This window comes from Alligator sinensis, unplaced genomic scaffold, assembly GCF_000455745.1.
Source record: "Alligator sinensis unplaced genomic scaffold, ASM45574v1 scaffold530_1, whole genome shotgun sequence".
Classification (NCBI taxonomy): domain Eukaryota; kingdom Metazoa; phylum Chordata; order Crocodylia; family Alligatoridae; genus Alligator; species Alligator sinensis.
In genome coordinates this window covers 212,409-240,062 of record NW_005842673.1, presented here as the reverse complement: position 1 = coordinate 240,062, position 27,654 = coordinate 212,409, and the positions used below count along the sequence as shown (strand labels likewise).

The 27,654-nt window shown below is 40.7% G+C and overlaps 1 protein-coding gene across 1 annotated transcript in view; it reads left to right on the top strand.

Moving 5' to 3' along the window:
• The window catches only part of GABRG2 (gamma-aminobutyric acid type A receptor gamma2 subunit), a 127,573-nt gene that overhangs the window by 68,907 nt on the left and 31,012 nt on the right, over positions 1-27,654 (top strand). The gene's annotated exons all lie outside the window — the stretch shown is intronic.

The following is a 27,654-nucleotide window of genomic DNA, read 5'->3' as shown; positions in this document are numbered from 1 at the left end:
GGCATGAAAACTCTCTCACCATCATACAGTAGAATTGCCCTGTTGAATACTCTTTGGGGTCATGTTTGCATATCTCTGTAATTGCCTGAAGGCACGGTTTGCTGCAGTATTAAATGGACTTCAGGAAGGGCAGGTAGGGGTGAAGTAGGTGAATATTCAAAAAAAGTGGAAAGAAAGGGGGCTGCCAGATTTTATAAACAGTTCCATTCTTCTAATGAAGAGCTATTGGAAAAAGCAGAACTACTAAATGCAAGAATTGGTTTTGAAATAATACAATTTTCTGGATACAACAAAAGGTAATGTCAAAAGAAATTACTTACCAACTTAATACAGTAATAGGAAAAAGAAATAGATCTTGGTAGGTTAAAAAATAGAGCTGTCTTGTTTGGCTTTCATTTCCATGATAAAAAAAACAAACATAAATGGGATCCATAGTTTGATTCTATCTTTAAAATAGTTTTCTAGCAAAGTACTTTAAAAGACATCATACAAACAAATGTGCTGCCTTTGGTGCAGTTGTGAATATATTTTGTAGGTACGGCTAAGTCTCAAGACATATTACGCATATTAAAATGAAAGATTTCCTTTCACAGCCAGGATTTTTTTTCTTCCTGTTTGCAAAGAAATCGTAATACTCCACCTAATGATTGATTGTCATAGAAACAGTTGTAGTATCACATAAGAAAGTCATTGTAATTTCATTGTTTGCATCTGGAGAGGATCTAGTTATAATGAATTGTGATGAAAAATCCTTACTTCCAAAATATTATACACAATTGCTTAGTGGTTGAAATTATATATTCATTATTACTTTAAAGTTACAATGAATCCATATTTTAAGTACATTATATAGAAATAAAAGCTGTATTCTGGTGACCTACTTGAAAAGCTATTCAAATTTTTCAACAGCTAGCAAGCTCCAGGTCCTAAGCAACTTGGTATATTAAACAATTGTATAATAAAACTAGCGTGTGAATCTATTTTGATATTGTAAACTCCAATTTTGGACTATTCTGCAGCTGTGGAATCATGAAATGGATTGTATGATCCACACATTGTACTGACCGTTGGATTCTTCCTGCTTTAGTTCTGGATCCTCCCTTCAATGAAACATAATAATCGATTCACTGTAATGATTATTGATTCACTATAATTATTTTTCTCTCTCTTTTTTTATTTCCTTTCTACCTTTTCCTTCCTCAGCTCATTCCTATACTTCTTTGTGTGGGTATAATATATTTGAATAAGTTTTTAAAAAGTTATAACACTTGGTTAAATTTAACATCAGCAAAAACGGTTGAAGGCAGGGATGGTTTGATGTGGAGGTTGCATAGTGGAGGGATTGCTCATTTGAAGTAAATTTGGATTTGCCTCTGGCATATATATGTCTTAAATAATAAACACATATGCCTCCAAGGTTGTTCTTGCCCAATTAAATCCTTTCACTCTGTAAGTGCAACTGCTAGCTTCTCAACCTCATGTCATTACAAAGCATTTTTTGTAACCTACTTAATGGAGAGGCCGTGGCTTTTTTTATCAGTATATTTGAGTAGATATAATTGAAAAGCCTGATTAAATGCAATAAACCCAAGGGAATGAAACAAGAGTCAGAGTCACACAACATTAATGTGTTTTAATAACACTCAAATGAAGTAAAATATTCCATTGTGAAAAACAAAATGAAAACTGATTTAAGACCACTGAGTTTTAAAGAGACCAGATGCTCAGATGGTATCAATTGGTGTAGCTCCATTAGGCCTAGCTTTTTAATTTTTTTTCTAAATAGCAATTTAAAACATATTAGAAATAAACAGAAAATAGAGATAGGCATTTAACTAGCGACAGGCACAGTATGTGTAGGCTTTTAATATTCCTTGTAATATAGCTATCCTGTAGGTACAAATTGCACATGCTGTTATCTTACATTTATTGGTAGATGTGCTCTGCAGTTGCACACATGAGATCTTTTTGCTTTGGTAGCATTTTAAAATACTTTTCTGTCACGCAGCGATTGTTTTCCAGCCAGAAGAACATAACAGGGTAACATTAAATGTAGTAATTTTTGCATTTGTGTCCTTATGACTTCAGGATTTAATAAATGAACACAGTCAGTCCCTCTTTCCATTGTTAACCTGAATTCTTTGTTATAAATAGTATGATTCCATATTTCCTTTTAAATAAAGAATATCTTTAATAATTTCTGACTTATTTTATAGCTGCTATAAATATGCCATTTATCTAAAAACCTCATAAGGCATGTCCCCATGCAGGAACATGCATTCCCTGGGGCCAAATAGCAGTGGCACATATTTGGGGAACACCCATGTACAAGTGCTCTGGAGTGCAGTAAGTTACTCCAGATGGGGTAAGGGAGGTTGGGGCCAGCACCTGGACTGGCCACAGCCTTACTGAGGGTCCTCCCAGGTCTCCAGCAGAGGTGATCTGAGCACATACAGCCTGGCTGGCAGCCAGAACCTGGCTCTGACTGGCCAGGCTCCAGTTTCAGATGTCACACACTGCTGCCATTTGTGCTACCCTGCTTTTTTCTGGTGTGGGTTTTTTTGGCACTGGGATCTCCTGGTGTCAAAAAAATGCTCATACTGGAAGTTAGCAGCACAGTGAATTCCTGCATGTGGCATGTGCAGTTTGTGCCACTGCAAACTGCATGTGTACACTTGTGAGGAAGTGCCCATAGTGTCTATTAAATAAATCCCTTACTACCACTGAATAGAATGTATAATTATTAGAAGTAGAGATCTGCAAGATAAAAGTTATGTCATAATACTTTCTACTTATATCATTCCATACATGGCAATTTTTAAAAATGTTTTGCAAGAATCAACAAATAAAGCATTCCCTGTTCACCTTTTAGCAGATAAGTTTTGCTATAGCTCCTTCTTACAAAGAGCTGAAAATGTTTGTGGGACTTTTCACAATATTTCTATTTGTTCTCATTTAGAAGTGAATAATTCTGAGAATTGAAGAAATGCTAATAATCAGATCTCTTATGCAAATTATTCCTTCCCATTGCCTATTGTGCATTAAAAATAACCACCCCAATAAATCTTTTTCTGACATCAGTTTCCTTTGACTATGGTATCTTAAAATACAGATGATTGGTCTCATTGATCATATCATGGTGTTTGTCATTATCAGCAATCCCTTGATTTAAAGAGGATCTCTGCCACAGCTCATTGATGGGTCCTGAGGTGACTTCAGAGTCCATTTCTTCAGCCACAGATCCATATACAGAAGTTGCAGGTCTCTGCAGGAGAGAGTCAGCTGTAGCTAGGATTCCTCTCCTTTCCCTTCCTCCACTCTCTCTTCTCCTCTTTGATGGAAAGATGATTTACTTCAGGCTGCCACTTGGTTGAGGTTGTGGTACCATCAGAGTTGGTTAGCAGCAAACAACTGGTATTTGTATTTCCAACCTGGATTATTGAAGCAGAAATGTGATCTGAATCAAACCTTTACCTTTTGAATAAATATTATCTATATTGATATAATATGTAAATTTATAGATTCATTGATTGTAAAGGGCTGGAAGGGACCTCACAAGATCATCAGGTCCAGCCACCCTGCACAAGGCAGGAAAGACAATTTGGGTCAGGTGACCTCAGCGAGGTGACCATCCAGTCTCCTTTTAAAGATTTCCAGAGTAGGTGATTGCACTACCTATGGAGGGAGTTCATTCCACAGTCTGAACACCTTAGTTGTGAAAAAAATTTTCCTAGTGTTAAGCCTGAAACAGTCTTCCAGGAGTTTGTGACCGTTACTCCTGGTTTTCCCCCAGGGTGCCCTGGTGAACAGTTGTTCACCAAGCCCTTGATGTATTTCCCTGATATAGTGGTAAGCTGCTACCATGTCCCCTCTCAGCCTTCTCTTTTTTTAAGCTGAAGAGTCCCAGGCCCCTCAGCCTCTCCTCATATGGCTTGTCTTGCAAGTCTCTGATCATATGGGTAGCTCTTCTCTGGACTTTCTAAAGCTTTTCCATGTCCTTGTTGAAATGCAGTGCCCAGAACTGGATGCAGTACTCCAGCTGCAGTCTCACCAATGCTGAGTAAAGTGGAAGAATCACTTCTTGGTTTTGCTTGACATGCATCAGTTGATTCATGTCAGAGTATTGTTTGCCCTACTGGCTACCATATCGCACTGATGGCTTATGTTTATTCTATGGTCTATTATTACCCCTAGGTCCCTTTTAGTCGTGTTGCTAGTCAGTTTGGCACCACCAAGTCTGTAAGTATGTTAGGGATTTTTCATCCCCAGATGGAGCACTTTACACTTCTCAGTGTTAAACTTCACCTGGTTCTGATCCACCCAATTTGCAGGCCTGTCTAGATCCACCTGTATCTCCAGCCTATTTTCAAGTGTGACCATGCTCCCCCATAACTTGGTGTTGTTCATGAATGTGGCCAGTGAGCTCTTCACCCCCACATCTAAATCATTGATAAAGATGTTGAAAAGTACTGGATCAAGCACAGACTCGTGAGGGACAGCACTGGTCACTTCTCGCCAGGATGGCACAGATCTGTTCATTAGAACTCTCTGGGTCCTACCCCACTGCCAATTTCCTACTCACCTAACTGTCAAGCAGTTAAGCCCTCAATCACCCAATTTTCCCAGGAGAACATCATGGGATACCAGATCAAAGGCCTTTTGGAAGTCTAGGTCTACAATGTTGACCTCCTCTCTCTTGTGCAGGTGGCGAGTTAATCCAAAGCTGTGTAAATGCAAAAATTAAAACTAGTAACAATTGGGGGTTTGTGGGGTGGATGAGAAGTAAAATTTCTTGGAAATTATTTTTGTTACTATAAAAAAAAAAATCACTAAAATCTACAAACTGAAACTTTACAGGTCTTCCTCAGTGCACTGGAGGTTAATTTTTCTCAGGTTACTGGGGTAGGATGTTCATCTAAAATAAAGCTATCAGGAATAATAAAAAGGGTACAGTCACAAAGGAGAAAGTAAATGTGTTGATCACCACTATCACTCTTTCTCTTACTGACTCTATAGTTCAATATCACTTACCAAAGTTAATTTATTAAAACATTCTATTATTTCTGCTACATTTGCTGCTATCCTAGGATTAGTCTATATCCTGCTTACAAAATAACTTGTAAAAAACTATCAGGTTAGTTGCTATTTTGAGAAAATCAAGGACATTACTGAATAAACAAAAGATGTTGCTCACTTTTCTTCCACTTGCTTTTATTTTTATTGTTGTTGTTGTTAGTACTATTAATATTTAAAATGAAATCAAAGAATAAAGAGCAATAATTTTCTCATATGGAATATCAGTCAGCTTTATTTATATTATTTTGGAGTATTCGCTCTCATAATTCACCTAAACTGTAAGTTCTTTAAGGCAGAAACTCATGATTTCTCCATTTGTAAATCACTGAAGGGGATTTTAGCCCATTGTGTGGCCTTAGGTTCTATGGTAGTATAAATAAGTTTTAATAACATACGTAGGTAAAAAGGGGTCAGATTTTAGAAATGTTGGTCACCTCTCTGACCACTTGCCCATGCACTGACTTCAGTAAGATTCTCGTGACAAAATGCTTGTGGAGGGGTATAAGGGCTCCAGAATGTAGCCCATGCAAACAAGTGCCTATGTGAAGCTGCTGTATCTGGGTATTACATCTGTTTACAGGAAACATCATTGGGATATCATAAGTACCATGGCAGTGCTGGCTGTATACAAACTTTGTGGTACTACAGGAGCCTCTATTTCTATTACATTGTTCATTCCCAAACTACCATGCAAGGAAACTGCCATGCAAGCATAGGCAGAGGAACAAAATAATTTGGGTGGGCTGAGCATGCGCATATGCATACACATGCATGAACATGCCCCACCATGGGAAAGTCTGCAGAGGGAGGGGAAAGGACCACAGGGGGAGCAGCATTACCTGACGCAACACCACCCCAGCCCTGGTTGCCTCCTAGCCCTGGTCCCAGCCCCAGCTGCCTCCCTGCCCTGGCCCTGACTGCACACTGCCTGTGGGGGGTGGCTCAGATCTGGGGTCTGGAGTGGGGCCAGTCCCTGGGACTCCTGTGCCCACCCTACCCCACCATGCATCATCCTCAGGAAGAGCCTAGCGGTTCCTCCAGAGGCGTGGTGCTGGGCAGCCAAGGGGTGGGAGGCATGTGGTCCTCCAATCTTTGCACAGGGAAAGGGTGGGTCACAGCTGCAGGCTGCCTCTGCACCTTGCTTTGAAAGCTGCGGGCACTGCCATGTGAATGGAGCCCCAGATGGGCCAGGTCATGGGATAATCCCCATAGTGCAGCAGGGAGCAGGGCAGGGGCAGGGGCAGGGGTGAATAATTCTCCTTTACCCTTCCCTACTGTCCTGTGCACTGTGAGGGTCTCGATCTGCCCTCCCCTCCCCCCTCTCCAAGCCCAGACAGTGATAAAGAAAACAGATTAAAAGAAACTTATCTGTCTGTGGCTCAGCCAGCTGTGATCCTGACTGCGAGTGTGCAGGACAGCTGTGTGTACCTGCCCTGCCCCTCCCCGCGCTGCAGCAGCTTGTGCCTGGGCTGCCCTAAGGCCATGCCTGCTGCTGCTCTGCATTTGTGGGGACTGAGCCCCATTAGTCTCTCCCTTCCACTGCCTATGCATGCAAGTAACTACCATGCAATGGAAGATGGCATAGAGTGTACCCTCAGCAAGTTTGCAGATGACACCAAGCTGGGGGGAGTAGTAGATACACTGGAGGGTAGGGCTAGGATTCAGAGTGATCTAGACAAATTGAAGGATTGGGACAAAAGGAATCTCATAAGGTTCAACAAGGATAAGTACAAAGTCCTGCACTTAGGATGGAACAATCCCATCCAGCACTACAGGCTAGGGGCAGCAGCTCTCTAGAAAAATACCTGGGGGTTACAGTGGATGATAAGCTGAATATGAGCCAGCAGTGTGCCCTAGTTGCCAAGAAGGCTAACACATACTGGGTTGCATTGGTAGGTGTGTTGCCAGTAGGTCAAAGGCAGTAAATATTTCCCTCTATTCAGCACTGGTGATGCCACATCTGGAGTACTGTGTTAAGTTTTGGGCCACCCACTACAGAAAGGAGTTGGACAAATTGGAGAGATTACAATGAAGGGCAACAAAAATGGTGAGGATGCTGAGGAACATGACTTATGAGGAAAGACTGTGGGAACCGGGCTTATTTAGTGTAGAGAAAAGAGGAGACTGAGAGGAGACTTAATAGCAGCCTTCGACTACCTGAAGGCCATTTTTTTAAGAGGATGGAGCTAGACTGTTCCCAGTAGTGTCAGATGACAGAACCAGAAGCAGTGGTCTCAAGTTGCAGCAAGGGAAGTTTAGGTTAGATATTAAGAAGAATTTTCTCACTTAGAGGGTAGTAAAACACTGGAACAGTTTACCCAGAGAGGTAGTGGAAGCTCCATCCTTGGGGGGTTTCAAAACCTGGCTAGACAAAGCTTTGGCTGGGATGATCTAGTTGGGACTAGCCCTGGTTTGTGCAGGGGGTTGGACTAGATGATCTCCTGAGGACCCTTCCAACCCTAACTTTGTGTAATTCTATCATTCTATGAATTATCCCCATTTCCTTTTTCATGTTCCTTTTGTGCTTTAGTTCCAGACTTCCTAAGAAAGTGAATTTTGCAACAGTTCTCCTGTACTCATCAGTTCTGCTTCATTCAGGAGGGAGTATTGAGTTAGCCCCTAAACCTTACTATCATCCCAGAGTGTGTCCACATCCTTTACCTAATATGTCAAAATTAATAACCTTCTCTTTAAGATCGATCTTTTCCTTTCTTGATTCCAAGAGGAGGTGAGTCAGACTTTCTATAGAAAGATACCTGCATTCTACAATGCAGCACCATGCCGCTCACTCTAAAATGCAGTTATAAACACAATCATATGGACTTTATGTTGGCAACAAAATGAAAAGTAGATAGAATTCACCGCTGAAGCACATCACTAATATCCTAGAATATTCTGTCCTCCATTGTACACATTTTAAACAATCCTTATCCTTTCCCCATTCCCTGTTTTCATACCTTTTTCATTTAAAAAAAAGACAAACCATATTTTAAAATGATAGGAAAAAAATCACATTGGGCAAGAAGGTGAAGCCTCTAATTTGATATTGCCCCTAGTTTTTTTGCTCCCAGAAAAGACTGGTACCTTGATATTAAAAAGTCACAATTGTTGTATGCTAGTGCTTTAATCTTTTAATGGATTTTGTAGGACCTTATTTTAGTTCCTGTTCTAAACTATATTTGGTATTTGTGTAGTTAGTAGTCTATTTCAAACATATAAATAGCTGCATTCAGAATTTTGTGCCCACGTGTAATTATGACTGCAAAATTACAAAGTGTTGGAAAACTTTTTGATTGATTTATTTATTTTTATCTTGTGTCCTAATGGATAACCATCTTGGATAGGAAAGGCATAAATCTTGATTCTCCACTACCTTGAGCACTGGGTTGTTAAATACAGTTGGGCAGAATGTATGGAAAATACGACTACATCAATCAAGCTCAATGTAATTACTTAGGGCTGCCACCATGTTCACTGTAGTGAGAGGAAGTTTTGCAAAAAGTCAGTGAACTCAGCCAGGCCTAGTCTTGCAATAAATGGATTGGGGCAAGGACTCACACACAGAAGTGGGGAACATAACCCCTAAGTTGGCCAGCCCAACTTGGATTCTAAATTTACCAAAACATTGATACTGACTATGATGTCTCCACTGATACAAAGCTTGTATTTATCCCTCTCTTATTTTCTTCCCACTGGTCAAGTTTGAGATCTCTGTTTGATTTTTCTTATGCCTTTCACTTCATCTATTCTAATTAAGCAATGAAAATCTTAACAAGAGATGAAGAACTAAAAGAGAATTTTCCGCCATTTTTCTAAGGCTTCCTGGAACAAAACACTTGGAAATGTTAAGTGATTTATGCTCCTCACCCCACCCACATACACATACAATGGAATATTTCAACTGAATAGACCAGAAGCAATTAGAGTGTCATAGTTTAGTTTGAAATATAGTCTCCTAGAGGAATTCCTTTTGTAGGACCTATGAACATGCTCTTGTATAGGCTTATTCTGAAGAGTAAGTAGGGTATGACTGCAAAAGGGATTAAGAGATTTCAAGATGAAGGTCTTGAACTGAAGAAGAGCACTTTGTGCCCAAAAATTGTCTAACGTTTCTCTGAAGCAACATCTTGGGCCCAAGAGTAGCCATCATGTCTCCCTGTTGGCCGGTGGTCCTGCCCCACTCCAGCTCCTTGGGGTACCCTCCCCTTTCTTACTTGTCTGCCATACCTTGATGGAATATTCAGTATTGCAGGAAGCTGCCAGAGTGATCCATAGTCCCTCTACTGCCTTGTGCTCCACACGCTTGACTGGCACCAGCCTTGCTTTCAGGCACTAAATCACCTTAGGGGCATTAAACAAAGTCTCTGTCCTCCCCTGTAGCCACATCCATGCTTTGCTAATTGTTAACACTTTGGAGAGGACCCCTGGCCCCATTGCAACACTTGCCCCGCTCAGGCCTCAAACTTGTTGGGGATTCAGTTTTCCTGGCTTCAGCCCCTTTTCTCCAACTGTGCCCCTCAGCTTAGATCCACTGCCTTGGACCTCAGCTTCTGGACTCCATCTCCATCTTGCCCTTCTCAGGCTGCTCAGGGCCCTGGTCCTTGTCTTTCCTTTCTTGGGCTGCTTGGGCCCCTGGGGTCCCTGATGCAGGCAAGCTGCTGTCTTGCATCCCAGCCCCATGGAGTCCCTGACCAAGGTCAGGCTGCTCTCATGCTGCTGCTCAGCCCCTTAAGGTCTCCATTCTGGGTGGCTCTCAGTAGCCCCTGTGGCCTCTATACCGCTCCCATAGCCACAACCTGGTCCTCTAGTCATAGACTTAAACATAACACAAATATAAGCAAACTTCTTCCCAAACTAAACTTAACCCCCTTTTGGGGTCACTGACCAGCCACAAGCCATACTTCCCCTTTATCTGCTCTGTCTTGCTTCCCTGAGTAGCTTGAATGGCTTATTTCCTGAAGCCCCTCTCTCCTAGGAGCTCCTTCTCCAACAGCATGCAGGGCTAGACTGCCTCTCTTGCCTCAGACTATGCACGTATATGCCTCTCAGCCCCATCTCTTCTAGTTATGTTCTCCTCTGCCAGAGCCCCGCACTGCAAGTTTGGTGTGGTGCACTCTCTACTTAAAGTAATAGGAGCCTCTGGCTTCTTGTCTCACACTCCCAAATATATAGCTGGTTCAATAAGAGCTATCACCAAAAAAATAAACCTACTTCTTGAATATTTCCTGGATTATCATGGCTACAAGACACTCCAGCCCAGCTATATCATAGAACAGAAAATAATCATTTTCTTCAGCTGAATACTTTCAGACTTGGTCCAGAGGGTGAACACTCTCTCTCTCTTCCATCAAAATTTGTCTCTTATAGACCTCATCCCTCTCTTATTCTTTTATGTCCAATTTGGTCTATGAGACTAGAATATCATCTCACTAGATGCATCTGCATGTGCTTTAATGTGCAGTAGCCTATTTTACTGAACATTAAAGTGTCATGTAAAGAAAACATGTTAATGCACAGTAAAATAGGCTATTGTGCATTGTCACTTAAAACCCATGCACATTCATTACAGTGTTTATGGCAGCCTAATACACATTTGTTTAGTCCCTCACATTGGAAGTACTAGATTTAATGTGCATTAAGAAAAGTGCTTTCATGGACGCATAGACACATCCACTATGTCTGGCATTTTGCAATGCTCATTGTTGTATCCGATAGTTTCTACTTTTGGACTCTATTCAGACTTATTCCAATAACCAAAACCCTAAATTTCTGTCAGTAAGTGACTTTATGCCCTCTTGTTCTTTAATTACAAGACACATTTCTCTTCCTCCTAACCCTTCCCTAAGCTTTTTTTCATCTAAACACTGAGGGATTCTGGATTTTACCTTTCCTTTTCTACATCTGGCACCAATAATACACTTCTAAAAAGTTCAAGAAGGCTAAAAATATACACAATCACATTTGTCATCTCCTTTCCCAGGACATAAATAACTGTTCTGTTAAAGCCAGTTTCCTCTGTTCAATTTCCTCACCAATCACACATTACACTGCTTTGTGACACCTACTTTTGGCAGCATTTGCTTGTACTGTTACATGTTGGTGATTGTGAACGAGATTAATTTGCACGTTGCGGAAGGTTTGCACCTGGCTTCGACAAGACAAAATGCTCAAGGAACCATGATTAGTTTGGAATGTACAAATAAAGGAGGCATCATCCTTAGGTAGATTGATGGCAGAATGAGAATGAATAATGGTATTTATTTGTCTTTCTGTCACAGTCTGCAATGGCACTTTCTAGGGTGACATTTCAAATTGAAAAAAAAAATGAATTACATTTTTTTTCTGTATTTGAAAACACTCCTAAATAATAATATAAATATCAGTATTATGATTAAAATTGTTTATATTGTTAAAAGTCATATAAAGGAATGTTAAAATGCTAAATCCAGATACCCTTAATGTCTGCTAAATGGTACTTTTCTCTATTGCATTATATAAACACAAAATTATAACCAACCCAGTTTCACAAATAGGAAGAATAGAGTCTGAAGTGGTTAAGTGATTTTCCTGGAAATCATTAATTAGTCATGGAAATGAAAGAATTTTGATACTGATGAATGATCTGATTTTGAGTAACCAATGGTCACACTTTATAATAGCTTGTTTTCCATCTGTAAATTGGAATTAAAAATGTTTCCCTGATTCGGTCAGTTCTGTGAGGCTCAATTAGACATCCAGATTCTCTTCCTATCAACATCCATGGAGTTAAGTTTACCTGTGTGTATTATGTAAGTGAAAAGTGTCATTTGGGCCCTTCGGTGGCAGACATAAAACTAGAATTCAGAAGTTAAACCATTTCCCTTATTTTGTGTCAAATGTCTCTAGAAAAATGGGATATATGTTATAACCATGTTGGTCTGAGAAATAGAGATAAACAAAGCTCTTGGGTCAGAGGTGATATCTTTTATTAAACCAACTAAATAGTAGCAAATTTTTTGCTTTTTTTGCAACTTTTCAGGTACACACACCCTTCTTCAGGCTGAGGAGATTACAAAGATTGTAAAAGTTCTTCTAGGTAGAAAAGAGACTTCATATTGCACAGGGCAGGTACAGGGTGGAAGTTTATTCCCTTGGGTACTTCAGAGTCCTTTTGTGAGAAGGTTTCTCTGTGATGTACAGATTAAGCAGGCTTCTTCCCTGGAGGTGTCCTATGTCAGGCAGGGAGGTGAATCCCTCGTCCCCCAGCACTTTATGAATATTTAAACAAAACTTACTTTCAATGTGAAGTCTGGGCTTGTCTCAATGTACAGTGGCACTTTATCCTGGCAGGAACAGATAACAGTACAACTCAGACCTCTTGCTCCACTGATCTCAGGCATTCACTTTGTTTTTTATGTTAGTCAGGCTTGAAAAAATTCACACAGTTATGTTGTCAAAAATAGAAACAAAACTGAGATCACATATTCTGTAGGTCTGTGCGAAATTTCACTGGCAGTTTTCTTTCAACGCTGTTTCGACTTGTTTCAAGCTCAAAACAGCAAAATTGAAATGAAACAGAAAGCTTTGAAACAGCCGTGAAACAAAACGAGGCAAGTCAAAACATTTTGAAATTTTTGAAACATTTTGAGTTTCAAAGCTCAAGCTGAGCTTTCCTGCAGCGAAACAGAAACTATAGTAAGGAGAGAGGGAAACAGGGGGGAAGGAGTGCTTTCATTATTGACTGTGTAGCTGGCCAGTGACTGTCATCCTTTCCTGAGGTCCCTTCCGATCCCAGTGCTCTGAGGGAGGGATGGAAAAACTGCATAAAAGGCAGCATTGTTTGAACTGCCCTGCTTTCTGCCTTGGTGTCAGTTGAGTGAAGGCATACCTTAACACACACACAAGTGTCACCCACCCATGTCACAAGTTTTGCCTGTCAGCAGCTAGAGGTGCAGGGCCCCAGAACCCAGACTCCCCCTGCATCCATCTCCTTGACAGCTGGCAGGCTTCGTGGCCTTAGCAGGGGCTAGCAGGCCTGCAGTTTTCACCCTGCTGCACCTTAACACACAGTGTCACCCATGTCACAAGTTTTTCTTGTCTGCAGCTTGAGGTGCATTTTACCCCAAGCCCCTGCATCTATCTCCTTGAAACTTGGCAGGCTATGGTGCCTTAGCAGGGGCTAGCAAACCTGCAGTTTTGACCTCACTGTGCCTTGACACATACAAGTGACATGAGTTTTTTGCTTTCAAGATTTTGAGGTGCAATTTCCCTGAAACTGCTGCACCTATCTCCTTGAAATTTGGGAGGCTTCATGATCTTATGAGAGACTACCGCTTCTGCATGTTTCATCCAAATCAGCCAAAAACCAACAAAGTTTTAGGTATTTCATTGATTCCTCATTATACCCTATGACCGAATCTCCAAATTGCCAAATCTTTTCTGAATCTTTTCCAAATTGATTTGGAAAAGCAATTTGAATCTCCAAATCGAATCAACTGAATCCAAATCAGCTGAATCCAAATCCAAATTGAATAGTTGCCTATTTGCACAGGCCAACTGTTAAGTCCTAGTGCTTTCTGATCATTCCTTGCTGTCCAATTCTGATGTTTAATCCTGTCGCTGTTGCTTGGCAGGCTTCATGCCCTCAGAAGGGGCTACTATTCCTGCAACTTTCATCCAGATCATGCCAGAAATGACAAGGTTGTAGGTTATTTTGTGCTTCCCCATTATAGCCTATGGGCAAAACATTGAACCAGTGAAACTGTTTCGACAAAATGAAACAGAACAGCAGTTTCAAATTGAAACGAAATTCAAAACAAAACGCTGTTCCATCAAAACATAGAAACAGTGGCAGGGAGGGTTGTCTCCCCCACAGCTGATTGCCGACCAGGGGAGGGTGTCCCCCATGGCCAGACACTGAGCCTGGAAGTGCCAGCAATGTACCCGGAAGTGCCATTGGCACTTCTCAGGGGGGGACACCAGCGCTCTACCTGCCCCTCCCTGTCCATCACCTAAGCCAAGCGCACCAGGCTCTTAGGGGATGCACATGCACCCCCATGCACCCCCTACACATTGCTGATGACTGAAGATGAACTCCAAGAATCATGGATCCAGTCAAAATCTTCAATATGAACTTAAGGGAAATGAATACTAAGTATCTCTTCAAGATTTTTCAAATGCTGAGAAATTACATTGACCAAACCACAGCTATTTGGATCTGCTGAATTTGCCAGGGGCAACATTTCTAATTTGCCTTCCTTTTTCATGCCAGAGAGTTAGCTTAGCTCTAAACCCATGCAGTTTATCAGTACTGGAAAGGTTTTCATTTCTTCCTTGCATTTTCCTGTTCAGATCATTGAAGCATTGGAATCTCTCTCCCAGGTAGTCAAGCTTTGCATACCATGCTAAATCAGCAATCAGGTCCCCATATGCAGATTGCTCCAAAGTTAAGAAGATTTTTACTTCCTCTCTCAGCTCACACAAACATGACAGAACTTTTCCATGGAAAAGCCAATGTACTTCTGTGTGCAAAAGCAAACTCCGATGTTCTGCTCCCATATCCTTACATAACAATGAGAAAAGGCAACTTTTCAAGACCTGTGTTTTTATTAAGTTTACTTTTGTTATTGCTTTATCCAATACTGAAGAGAGTTCTTCTGGCAATGTTTTGGTCACAAGTGCTTCACGGTGCAGGAAACAGTAGGTCACCAGCACATCAGGGTTTTCTTGCTTAACCTTGTTTAAAAACCCTTTCACTTTCTCTGTCATAGAGGCCACCCCATTAGTGCAGACACTCAGGCAGTTTTTCTGTTCCAGTTCTCCCTTCTCAAGATAGGTCATTGTCACCCTGAATATTTCCTCTCCAGTTGTGTTACCAGGTAGATGTTTGCAAAATACCAAATATACTTTTATACCATCTCCGTCAATGTACCTGACACTAACCAAGAGCTGAGCATGGCCACTGATGTCTATTGACTTATGAAGCTGTGAAGCAAATTTTCCGCTTGATTTTATTTTTTCTCGAACAACAGTTTCAATGTCAGCAGACATCATCAATGCGGCAACTTATCATGTTGTCTTAAAGGGGATTCTTTGAGATTTTATTGACTGCATCTGAACCTAACATTACTCTCACAATCTCTTTACATGCTGGTAAAATTAAAGACTCTGTGATTGTATGTGGCTTTTTTTGTGTTCACAACAAGCTCAGTGACCAAATAATAAAGTGCCTCCAGCGCTTTATTAGACAATGTTACACTGTCTTTTATCATTCACATTTGTTTTTCATTTTAAGCCTTAAAATGCTTGAAAAAAATCTTTATCCTTGTTGGCAAGAGGTGGGCTGAAGGTTGTTGTTTTGACTTGACTTCATGGCATGGTTTGAAAGTTTCTTCCCACACACCAGACATAGTGGAAGAAGGCAAGTTGGTTCACCAGTAAATGAAAATCCATAATGCAAATAACTTTCACAGTAGTGTCAGTTCACCCTTTGATTTTCTTGTGATCATGTTCAGCTTCGTCAGTGCAAGTAGATGTGTAGGCATCTTGTCTTTTCAAATATTCATCCATTTTATCTTTCCTATTCAAAATTCACCACTGTAACTGCACACTCCATGAATACTCTACTCAACACAATTTTTTTTTTTTTTCATATGCAAAGTCATTAGATGTACTATCTTGGGTCTGTACACAGGAACAGCAATATGACACAAAACACTTTGGTTCCATCCACAAAACTAATTTATATAAACAATGCATCTCATTTATTCATTTATTTATTTTTCTAATGTATGACTTTTTTTCCAAAATTCCTCAACACACCTGTTTATTTCTGATGGCATACCATTGGGCTGCAGCACACCAGTTGGGAAACTGTGCTGCATTCACATGGGGGTTATCTAAGATGTTCATCTTGTACAGTGGTGTTTTGAAGCATCTGTGTCCATATATCAGTCTGTTCAGCTTCATCCATGCCTCTCTGTCAAGGTTCTGCCCTTTGGGGAACTTGCTTAGTGTTGATATAAAATTATATAGGAATAGATTTCAGACCATATTACTCTGAGTGATCATTTCATTTCCATTCACCCCACCCTTCATCTAAATTTAGTACAACACACAAGGCCAGAGTACCCAGCCTGTTAGGCTCTCCACAGGTCCAGAAACGTGGCAGCAGGGGAGAAGTTTGTTCTTATGTCACTTGGTCTAATGCCCTGGAGTGCAGAGAATACATTTGTGTTTGTGTGGGTTGTGCAGTCTGTTATGAGTCTCTGTGCACTGTTAAGTACAGTGTTGAGAATTTTTGTGTCATAACGTCTGGACCATACAGGAGCATAGTAATCTGCTGGGGCATATACCATTGCCAGTGCAGTGGTTCTGAGCACTGAAGTTGGCATATCATGTTGTGCTGGCTAAACTTCATAAGGCAGATACTTGTTCAGAGACTTTACTGCTGACTTCCTGAATGTGATGGTTATAGGTGAGGGAACTGTCTAATGTGACTCTTTGGGGTATGCTCATGGGGAAGGATGTAATTGGCTACTCTGATATTTAGCATGCTTTTGGCTTGACAATTGTCCAGGTGGAAGATGAATGATAATGATTTATTGATGTTCATTGGCCTCTTGCCTCTCAAAGAACCACTCTCCCAACCCCTACACCACTGGCCTGGAATGAAGGTGTGGCACCAGGCTCAGTCCTCCCTGCTGTTGTTGGAGGCTTATCAGTTTGTGTTACATTGAGTGGGACCATAAATCTGGGTAATTAACAATCGACTGCTCCATACCTCAAGGTTGCATTGCTTTCCTGAGAGAGGCCAGCCTGTGTACCTGGATCCACCTGACACAAACCCTAACCCAAACAGACTCTGATATACACTGAAATCTTCGCCTTTTGGCAGAACAGCTACTAATGAGCACTGTGGCAGATAAGATGCAGTGGGAAGCAGGAATTCTCCCAAGCAACCCTCCCCTCCCCTCCCCTCACTCCCTTCCTCCCTCTCCTTCCAGGGAACTGGAGGTTTATCCCTCTGGTCCCTGATTTTTGGGTTCCCATCCCTCCCACAGCAGCAAGATGGAACTCAGGAGTCTGGGTTTCCCCAGCTGGGAGGCAGCATGTGGGGGCTCTGTGCCATGGTCAGTGCTAGGTTGTAAGAAGTTGCATGGTTTCCAACCTTGGGTGGGGGAAAGGGTCCAGACAGGGTACTCATCAGAGGTCCCTTGGTGTCTCCCTGTCTGTAGGCTCTGTATTTGTGTACAAAAGGCCTGGTTGTAGAACCTGAGGTGATGGATCTAGGCTGGTCACCTGGACACCTGCAGAGTACAGGAGACCTGTGCGTAAACAGTGCTGGCAACATGAGGACCAAAGGGGACCTTCAATGTTAGGGGTTAAAATGGTTAGCAACTGCTTGCACCAACAGTGCTGCAGCACACAAGTGAGGCCCAGGACCAGGAATGCACTGCAAAAGTCCAAGAACAAAGTCTACAGATGGCCAGCTGCTCTCTGAGGGAGACCACTCGTGCTGCTACAAACTGAGTCACAGCAGTAGGATGAGGAGTTTATATGCAGGCTCAAAGAGCACTTGGGATCCTGCTACAACACCCCTGAGTGGTGTCAGTGCCACCTCCAATAGGAGTACCATTGTGCTACTGGGCCAGAGTTGTAGGGCAGGCTTCTGCCCACCCCACCCCACCACAGAGAGCCTCAGTCCAGGGACTCCTTCCTGGGATGCCATGCCCAAGAGATGCCCATGGAGAGGGGACCCTGGATAGTTGCAGAGGGAGAACACTATACACCACTCACATTGATTGCCCAGAAACAGGAAATACAATGCATGGGAGTCATTGGCCCATGATCAAGGAACCAAGAAGGCATCTGGCAGGGCCCGCTCCAAGAAGCAGCATTGGGGGAGGGGAAGGGGACCAGACTGCTGAGAACTGATGCCAGCACTGGCATTCACTCCATCTACCTTCCAACTTGTTACCCCATAACACAGGGCCCCACAAAGAGGTTCCAGGATAGCCCCAGAAGGAGGCAGGAGTACTCAAAATAGAGGGGGTAGGGACACCAACCTACAGGACAAGGCCACTGTGGGACTGGTCACACTGTTGGGGGAGTGGTTCAGCCTCTGAGAAGATAGGCAGTCTCCTGGGCTCTGGTCAAGTTCCAGAGTGGGCAACATTCCAGAGTTTTTCTTTATTATGCACATGAAAAAGTTTGGCAGCTGCAACATTTAATTAGACTGAAGGGTGGCAGTTTTGAGTGTGGCATACCCCTTGTCATCCCAAGGTATTATGTTTTGTTAAATTGAGCCCATTCCCCTCTCCTCCTCCCGACCCCCCCCCCCCCCCACCAACATCATAACCACCTGGTACAGCCAGGGATTTCCCCACTCTCTCAAACTTAACTGAGAAGAAGGTTCCAGGTTCCAGAGTTGGCAACATTCATAGAATCATAGAAAGTTAGGGTTGGAAGGGAACTCAGAAGGTCATCTAGTCCAACCCCCTGCTCAAAGCAGGATCATCCCCAACTAGATCATCCCACCCAAAGCTTTGTCTAGTCAGGTTTTGAAAACCTTGAAGGATGGAGCTTACACCACCTCTTTGGGTAACCTGTTCCAGTGTTTTGCTACCCTCCTAGTGAGAAAAGTCTTCCTAATATCTAGCCTAAACTTCCCTTGCTGCAACTTGAGACCCTTGCTCCTTGTTCTGTCATCTGCCATCACTGAGAATAGTCTAGCTCTATCCTCTTTAGCACCATCCTTCAGGTAGTTGAATACTGCTATTAAGGTCCCTCTCTTCTCTAGACTAAATAAGCCCAGTTCCTTCAGTCTTTCCTCATAAGTCACATCCACCAGCCCTCTTATCATTTTTGTCACCCTACACTGGACTGTCTCCAATTTGTTCACATCCTTTCAATAGTGGGGGGCCCAAGACTGAACATAGTACTCCAGATGTGGCCTCACCAGTGCTGAATAGAGGGGAACATTACACAATTTTTTAAATAAACACACTAAAAGTTTGGCAGATTCAACATTTGATTAAAAGAAGGTACATCTCTTCCTCACACTGCTTTCCCCCACATCCTGTGTGCCCCTGGAGAGGGTTAGCGGGGCAGAAGTGTAGGGTGATGGTGTGGGTGATGGTCAGTGTTGCCCATGATGCAGGGCCAGAAGAGCCTGGGGTAGGATGCCTATGGCCTGGTGCCATGGTGGGGGTACTTGAAGCCCTCCATCTTATTCATCTGGGGAAAGCACCCAGTCCACATGGGTGAGAAGCTACTCAGCAGGGCTTTGTGGATCTAGGCAGCTTGCTGAATTGTGGGGTTGGGGCCACCAATTTCATTGGGTGGAAATACAGACATCTGGGACACATGCATATCCAGAACCCAGGTGACCAGGACACGCGTATATACTTGGCAGGGGCAGGGTGTGATGGGTTGGCATGCATGGGATGGCAGGCTGATGGCTTGTGGCCATGATGAGCTGCTGCTGCATCAGGTCCAGATGGGAAGTCATGATGTCCCTGTCAGGCAATCAGGAATGGCTTGGCTGTTTGGCTCCATTTGGGAGTCTTCAGCAGTCCAGGGAGCCCATGGGATGCACTGGGAGGAGTGTGAGACTCCCCCCCACCCCCAACCTGCTGTGCTAGGGCCGTGCATACAGGCTCACAGCCCCTAAGCCCCCCAAAGGGCTAATGTGTGCTTAGATTAAAGCTCAAAAGTTAGAGGGCTTCTGCTACTGGCTTCTTGAATGCCTTTATTTAGCTGTTATCTTCAAAACAATGGGCAGTATGGTATAGAGAGATCATGCAAACATGTTTAATTTCACATGTTGATATTGATATGTACATACACAATATCTGAACAAGGTTTATACTTTCCAGTAGAATTCACTTTCAAGTAGACACTTAAAAAAAGACATGCCATCTCCAACTGCTTTTATTTGAAAAAAAAAAACAAGACAAAATGAAAAATAGAAATACAAGGGAAGTGGAGTTTAAGCCTAAACTCTAGGTAGCCAGATGCCATAGTGATGGGAACAAGGTAAGTAGATTTTTAAGTCAAGCAAATGCTATCAAATATTTCTTGTAAGATCTTTGGCACAGGGACTGAGTTTTTGGATTTAACACAAAGGGATCTTCCTGATGCTTTTGCTGTGAGGTGAACAGCACTGCAGTATAATAGTTATTTAGTTAAACATTTCTGTTCCAGGAATATTTTGCAAATAAAATAAGAGCCTTTTACTAATATATGGACATATTTGTTTATGGTTGCATGCAAGCTGATGAAGAAATAAGTTTTGGCAAATTCTTTAAACATGTACACGGGCTATGTCTTCTTTTTTACCCATCTTCTTGTTTGTGTTCAGCAGCTCAAATAATTTAGGTTGAAAATAAAAGACCCTAGGATAAAGGCACAGAATATTGAGATTGTTGAAATTTCTTTTTTTTTCAATGGGAGACACATCTGGAAGCATATTTCTGCCATTCTAAAATGTATTTCCAAAGTTTATATATTTAAATTCTATCTTTTGATTCAGTTGTTGAAGAAAATATATTTTCAGGTATGATCCAGCTTCTGAAAGGCTTGACTGCATGCTGTATAACCATCATGACAATCAACATGTTGGGCTGGTTTCTTCACCTCAGTTTTGGATCTTTGTTCCACTTGGGTAGCATATAAAAAGGGTCATGAATCCTAAGTCATGAAGAAAGATTTCCCCTCTTGTAGGGAACCTCCCTGCTGACGTATTATATCTCTGCAGCTACAGTTCCCTGCTACCATAGCAACTGTGTTGGAAAGGAGACGTGTAGGCCATTTGTAGATGTGCTCACCATTTTCTAAACTGTGTTAACTGATTCACATCACACAGTTCAAATCAAATTTCAACTCAAATTAAGGGTTAATAGTCAAGGATTTTCCCTCTTCTTCACAGACCAGTAGCTCCTGAGCTTGGGCAGGGCTGGGAGCTTAGTCAGGATACTGATACCTAGCCATCCTGAGGTGTTGTTGGCACATTTGACTTTGCAAAGGTGTTAGTTTGTGCCTGATAGCCTCTGTTGTGTTGCAAAAACCCAACTGAGTTTCCCTTGAGGGGACTGATATTTGCAATGCTTATCTGCATTTCTAAGGAATGCTTATCTGAGTTCCTAAGGACTGTTTTTCCTAAAAGCAATGGCATATATACATGCTAATTACTACAGTTTAAATTGGCTAATTTGGACTGCTCTAGTCTGCATTAACTTTAATCCTCATTCAATAAGGATTAGTTAATTCAGACTGGAGACAATTTTAATTCAAACTATAGACATCCACATGTATAATAGTGATGGCTGTAGTCTGGATAAAAACTAGAAAAATGTAATGTCTATAGACAGCCATAGAGATTACATGTACAGCACTACTGGAATGGGTTAAAGTTCCTTAAAGACCCTGTCTTACTGACCTGACTTTGAGCTGCCTGAAAGCAGCTCTACGTGGTGTTGTGGCTAGGACTGCCTCAGGATCAGGCAGTTGTAATCAGCCAACTAAAGTTCTGATACAGGAAAAACTCTGTTCAACTTTCTGTATGTGTTTACTCTGTATTGAGCTTGGATTCATCTTTCTTAGGGAGAGGGAGGGAATTTGAAAAATATTATTTTAAAATCTACCAAAATCCAAATGGTCCCAGTCAAATTTGGATATTGTTTAACTGTTGCTTGGTGACTTTTTCACTGCACTTTCAAATCTCTACAAGACTGCAGTGCATTTTTGCATTCCAATCTTATAACCTCATTTACTGAACCATATAATATTTTATACCAATGGTTTTAAAGGTTTTACCCCACAGGTGTAATTGGTCTGGTAGCTATATTAGAGATGGACAAATAGGTTTATACTCAGCTGCTATCCCTACACAGAGTCTATGTTATTCAGGAAATATTAGGAAATCCTACACAACTTCTAATAGTTAACTCTTATACTTCACTTTTCAATCCTAAATCCAAAAGTACTTTATAAAATGTTGGTAGGCTTTGTTATCCCCATTTTAGAAATAGAGCAATTAAATGTCTTAACTAAGGTCACCCAGTAAGCTGGGAACAGAACCTTTCCTTCTCAAATACTAAATTTCTCTCTACTAAATCATATAGGCTCTTCAGTATTATGACTAATCATATGGCATTGATGTTTTGCCATGCTGCATGTGGTCAATGTTGTTTATGTGCAAAATGTTGTATATTTTATATAGCAGGAGTTAATGTGAAATTGTTTGGGTAGGCGAGTTGTAGAAACTGAAGGAAGGAATAGCAACAATTCTTAGGTTCCTATAACAGTTTGGAAGCATTTTTATTGGGGGGAGAGAGGGCACTGATACATAACAATTTAATGCTAGACGTATGTAGATACAGCATTTTCCAGCAATGACCGTTACTTGCAAACATTGTGCATTCCTTTCACCCCTGTGGGGTGCAACACTCACTGTAGGAGGAGGCGATAATGACACAAGTAAGCAATGTGCAATAATGGCATTGAGCACCTTGGACAGGAGTTGCATTTGGCAGAGGATAGGAAGTGCACAGGTTGTTTTTAGGAGTTCAGTGCACAGGAATACATATTATACAGAATGACTACACTTGTTTGCAAATTGATAGCAGGAACAGGAGCAGAGCATCCCAACTTTCTATTATTTGACATACACTGATCAGTATTGTGCATTTTACAAATAGACAGGAAAAGCCTAATTCATTTTTCCTAAGATCCTTTTCCTCTAACCAGAATATGCAACCATAAAAATGGAGACTGGATAAGAGTGGATCTTATAGTCTATTAAGGCAAACCATTACAGTGGGAACAAATCATTCTGATGGTCATAAAAGGCTATCAGGAATGTACTACCACAGGAGCAAGTAGAGTGAAGCAAGGAATAATTGAAATTTTCTGGGTTTGGAATGAGGGCCCACAAAATGTTCTTTAAAGGTGTTGTACATGAAGTCCCTAAATTAAGTTCTGATTGTGCCTTTAGGCACAGCCATGAGCAAGGAGCTATTATTAAGGTCTACAAATCTAGGAGTAGCTCCAGGAGATATTGCTTCTTAACAACACCATTCTGAAACACAATCCCTCCTTATTGGAGCTAGATAGTTTTCTGGTCAAGCTTTTTTTATTAAAAAATAATGCAGATTGGAAGACAAAATATTTCACAAATCTATATGGGGTTTGCTAATTTATTTGTTTCAAAACACTTCAACCAACAAATTCTAAAAAAGTCACAATATTTCTTTTTGAATTTTTCTATAGGAAACTTTTCAATTACTTCTTTAAAATAGCTTTTTATTATGAATGTCTTCACACTGATTTTGAAAGGAAAAAGAAACCTTGAATGTAAAAAAAACAACCCGAATGTTGTGTTCAACCTGAAAAGAAACATTTCTTGCTTGCCTTTTCTCTTTTTCTTTTTTTTTTAATACTTTGGAATATCCAATGAACTGGAAATTTAGTTGTGACTTCCTTTAAGGGCAGTGTCAGATGTTTTTCTTGCCATTAACAATGAGGGAAATAGGTGAAGTCACTTCATCAGGCCCACAATTGTAATATTGCTTGGTTCACTTCCTCAATTCAATGATGCTCAAAGAACCTATAAATCATTACAAGTGAAGTAGAGGTACTTCTCTCATTCCTTTCCCCGTACCTTTCTGTCATGTTTTGTAGTTACTAAAGTATCCATTGCCCAGGAGATGGGCCTCCAGAGAAATCACCATGGTCAAATGCCTTTTATAGTGACTGCATCCTTTTTAGCGGAGATTTTTTCCATGCATTAAATAATGGGAGATTAGACAAATTGCAAAAAACAGAAACATGTACCAAATTGTTTTGATAAAAGACATAACTAGCTAAGAATATATTGGAATGAAATCCTTACTCAATGTTCCTCAAACATACAAACAATGTAGGCAATAACACAAAGGCACAGTACCAAGCTTGTCCCACAACAATAGCCTATGTCAATCATCCCCATCTTGCAGCTTGTTTTATGAGCACCAAAAGCACCCATGCAGTAAATTGGTTACCTTGACCATGCCCTATTAACATTCAGTACCGCTGCTATAGCACAGTAGAGAAAAAGAGAAAAGCTGGAGAGAACAACAGTTCTTGTCCTGGAGTTCTTAGGGATTCTTAGTGAAAATGTTATTGGGAGTTCTGATTTTTTTTTTCTTGATACACTACTATAATGATGTGCTACAATCAGGAATGACATTTTATATTAATGTATGCCCATTTCTCTACCTTCATACTTGAAAAAAAATGGTAATAGATGTGTTGTCATTGCTACTTGTACCTGATTAACAATAGCAAGTCAGTTATATAAGACCATTTAAATTTTCTGATTAGACTCTGAATGAAGTGTTATTTGAATACAGGAAAACAAATCAGCAACCCCAGAAGTTGAAACTTCCCTTCATCTCTTTTTTCCTGCCTTTATATTTGGAAAAAAGGGAATAGACAACACAGTTCTGAAAAATATAATATGAACGGTAGTTGAAGAAGTTTAACATTATGAGGGAAAGTGCTCTTTTATTAATTGCCGCTTTCTTCACCTCCAGAACTCTAAGGCCCCTTTTTTCTATAATGTATAAACGTTATTATGCCAAAACAATAAGATTATTTCGGGATGTAAAGTAATACATTCAGATGTATGTTTAAACTGGGGAAACTATTGTTAGTTTAAAAAATGGCCTTTTTTTTATAGATTTTGAAAGTGGTGTCATTCAGTTCTGGGGAAAAAGAAAAGAAGAAAAACAGCCTTTATCAAATCATCGTATTAGAAATTTCAGAATAATTCAGGGTCACAGACTACCAGGTACCATACAATAAAGCAGTAAATTCTGAAGAAATAAAGTTTCTGAGAAGGAATTGATGGACATGGAGAAAAATGTGATTTGCCTAAAATCACATAGATAGTCACTGGCAGAGATGGGACCAAAGCTCAGAACTTCTGATTCAGTGCCCTGTTCAACGCTGCCTCCTTGTGGGTTCTTTGCCTGTTCTTTGCCAAGGAGCCAATCCACTTTTCCTTCTGTATATCTTTGTTTTGTTCTTGTGCTTACGCTGAATTTTGTTTCCTTTTATCGCTGAGCTGCCCTGACTTTCTGAAGCCCCTGACATTTGGGAGCTGATCATACTGAGCTTTGGAAAAAGTTGGTTTTGATCTTGACTATTTTGCTCCTTGAAGTTTTACCCTCCAGGATTGTTTCCCTGGGCGAGTTTTGTTTTTTTCTTGGTTGCTTAGATTGGTTTCCTCGGGGTTTAAAACAAAATATTCCAGTGAAACGCTGATGCAATTCTTCTGAAATATTTAAAGGAAACCAAAAATAAATGGAACTGAGGTTGAAAAAAATGCAAGATCTCAAGCAATAAAGCAGCTTATGTCCCTCTGCATCCCAGCATCCCCCTAGCTTTTTGTTTATGAGACTCTCTCTCTAGTGATCTCTGTGTGAATTCAGTGGAAGCACTGGTGTTCTAATGGTACTTTCTTGTATAAATATTTCTCCTGCTGGGGGGGTTCAGACAGAATGAATCTATAAAATCTTTAGCTGTCCTCTAGTACTTTTGTTCCCCACATCTCATGCCCTCCCTCCTCTTAAGGGAAAGTGGAAGAAAAGCATCCAATTTCATTACTGTCTCAGGGTTATGTAATGCTGCTTCTTGGCTCTGAAAATAACTGGAAATATAAAGATCAAAGATTAAATGCACAGTATCCTTGAATTTTTCTCCTCTTTTCAGAAGGAAAGGCTTTGAGCAAAATTTCAGACTAACCTTTGTTATGTCACAGACAATTTAGAAAGACTTGAAAGCGAATCTAGGAAGCAATTTTATATACTACTCACTAACAGTTACATCAGTGCCCAGGACATGCATTCATTGAACACTGGTGCTAGTGCCTGGGAGCTTGGCTTCCACCAAATGGAAGTTGTTTGTTAAGTCAATAAGAAGTATTAATGAATTTGCTTTCCTCTATTGTGGAGGTCACTTTCAGCATTTAATAAATGTGCCAGTGTTCTCTCTTGAGCTGCCGGGCAAATTTGAAAAAGGATGTGTAAGATGACAAGTAGGTACAAAGAGCTTTCTTGTTCTGTGATGCGATATGCAAGGACTTCACACAGCTGGAGGCCATCCACTCTGAAAGTGCAAAGTCTTCTCTTGCTTTGTTTATTTCACTCCTACTTCCATACCTCTTTCTTCTCTGAATCCTGGTACCTGCAGAATCATGTCCCAATCACAGGGGGGTGGAATTTCTCCTCATCATCCAAGCCATTCTTGAAAATACATTTTTGCCTCAAAATACACAAATGTTGACCTACCTTTCTATTACAGCTATTCAATGACGTGTCTTAACCTTCCCATGCCTTACATAACATGATGGATATTTTTGGTTTTATTTATTTTCTTGATAGAAACTATCCAAAGGAGGCATTAGGTATATATCATGATTACCTGTATGGCTTCTTTACAATTTCTAACTCATACAGGTTTATAAGATTAGCAATGTATCTAATCTGAATTATAAAGGATAGGTAAATTAATTGTGACTTTAACACTTTGAAATGTCCATATGGAAACAAGATAATACTCCGTCCAGTACTGTATCCTCTCCCTAAAAGCAGCTATGGTTGAATACTCCTAAGAAAGGGGTATTCAAGCTCAGTGTTTCTAACTGTGAAAAGCTGTATTATAGGGCGATGTTTCTTCTGTGGATCAATCTGGTGGTTTCAACTATTTGTTTAAACATTCATAGTTAAAAGGATAACTCTTATAGGTTGGGTGTTCAAAATAAATTTTGAGTTTCATATTTTTTAAGTATTCTGTACCCACAATCAGGGCCATATATTCAAAGATTGAAGCTTTTTATTTAGGCAACTAGAGACGGATTGCAAAAAAGAGCCAAGGCCCCAGCAAATTCCCTTATAACATGTGTAGCTGGATTTGCAAAAGAACTCCAAACCCAATATTCTGAGTTACTTTGGAAGTACAACTCGATATTTTCTGCTCTAGCTGCTCTAACATTTAAGCTTCAGTCATATGCATGTGCATTAATTTTAAATTTGCTATCTGCTGAAGTTTTATATTTTTACAGTGAGTCACATAGGTTAATTAGAAAAAAAGCTTCTAGCCAATCCTAACAGCTCAGAGGTGAAACACAGAGCTCCTCTGCAGGGTTACTAGGGAGGAGGAGGAAAGGAAGCAGAAGGTGCTTTACTTATCAGATTATTCACACACTGGAGCATAATGATTCTCTCAACACTGTTACTGCCTATCACATTAATGCTGCTGACACGTATGAACACTGCTCTGAACACCAAAAGACTTCTGTGTTGGCTGCTAAGTACTTGAAAATGCCACTACATTTGCCATGCTGCTTTTTAAAATAAAAGGGCTTATTGGTATTTAATGCATCTCAAACAGCACCAATTATTCATTGGAATAAAAGACTGGGTATACAGTCACCAGTGTTCATTTTTTTTTTCAATTACTAGCTTTCAAATATGTATTGTTTATCATACACATACCCAACCTTTCCCAATTCCACAATGAAATTATGCATGCAAAAATGTTGCAATGAATTTT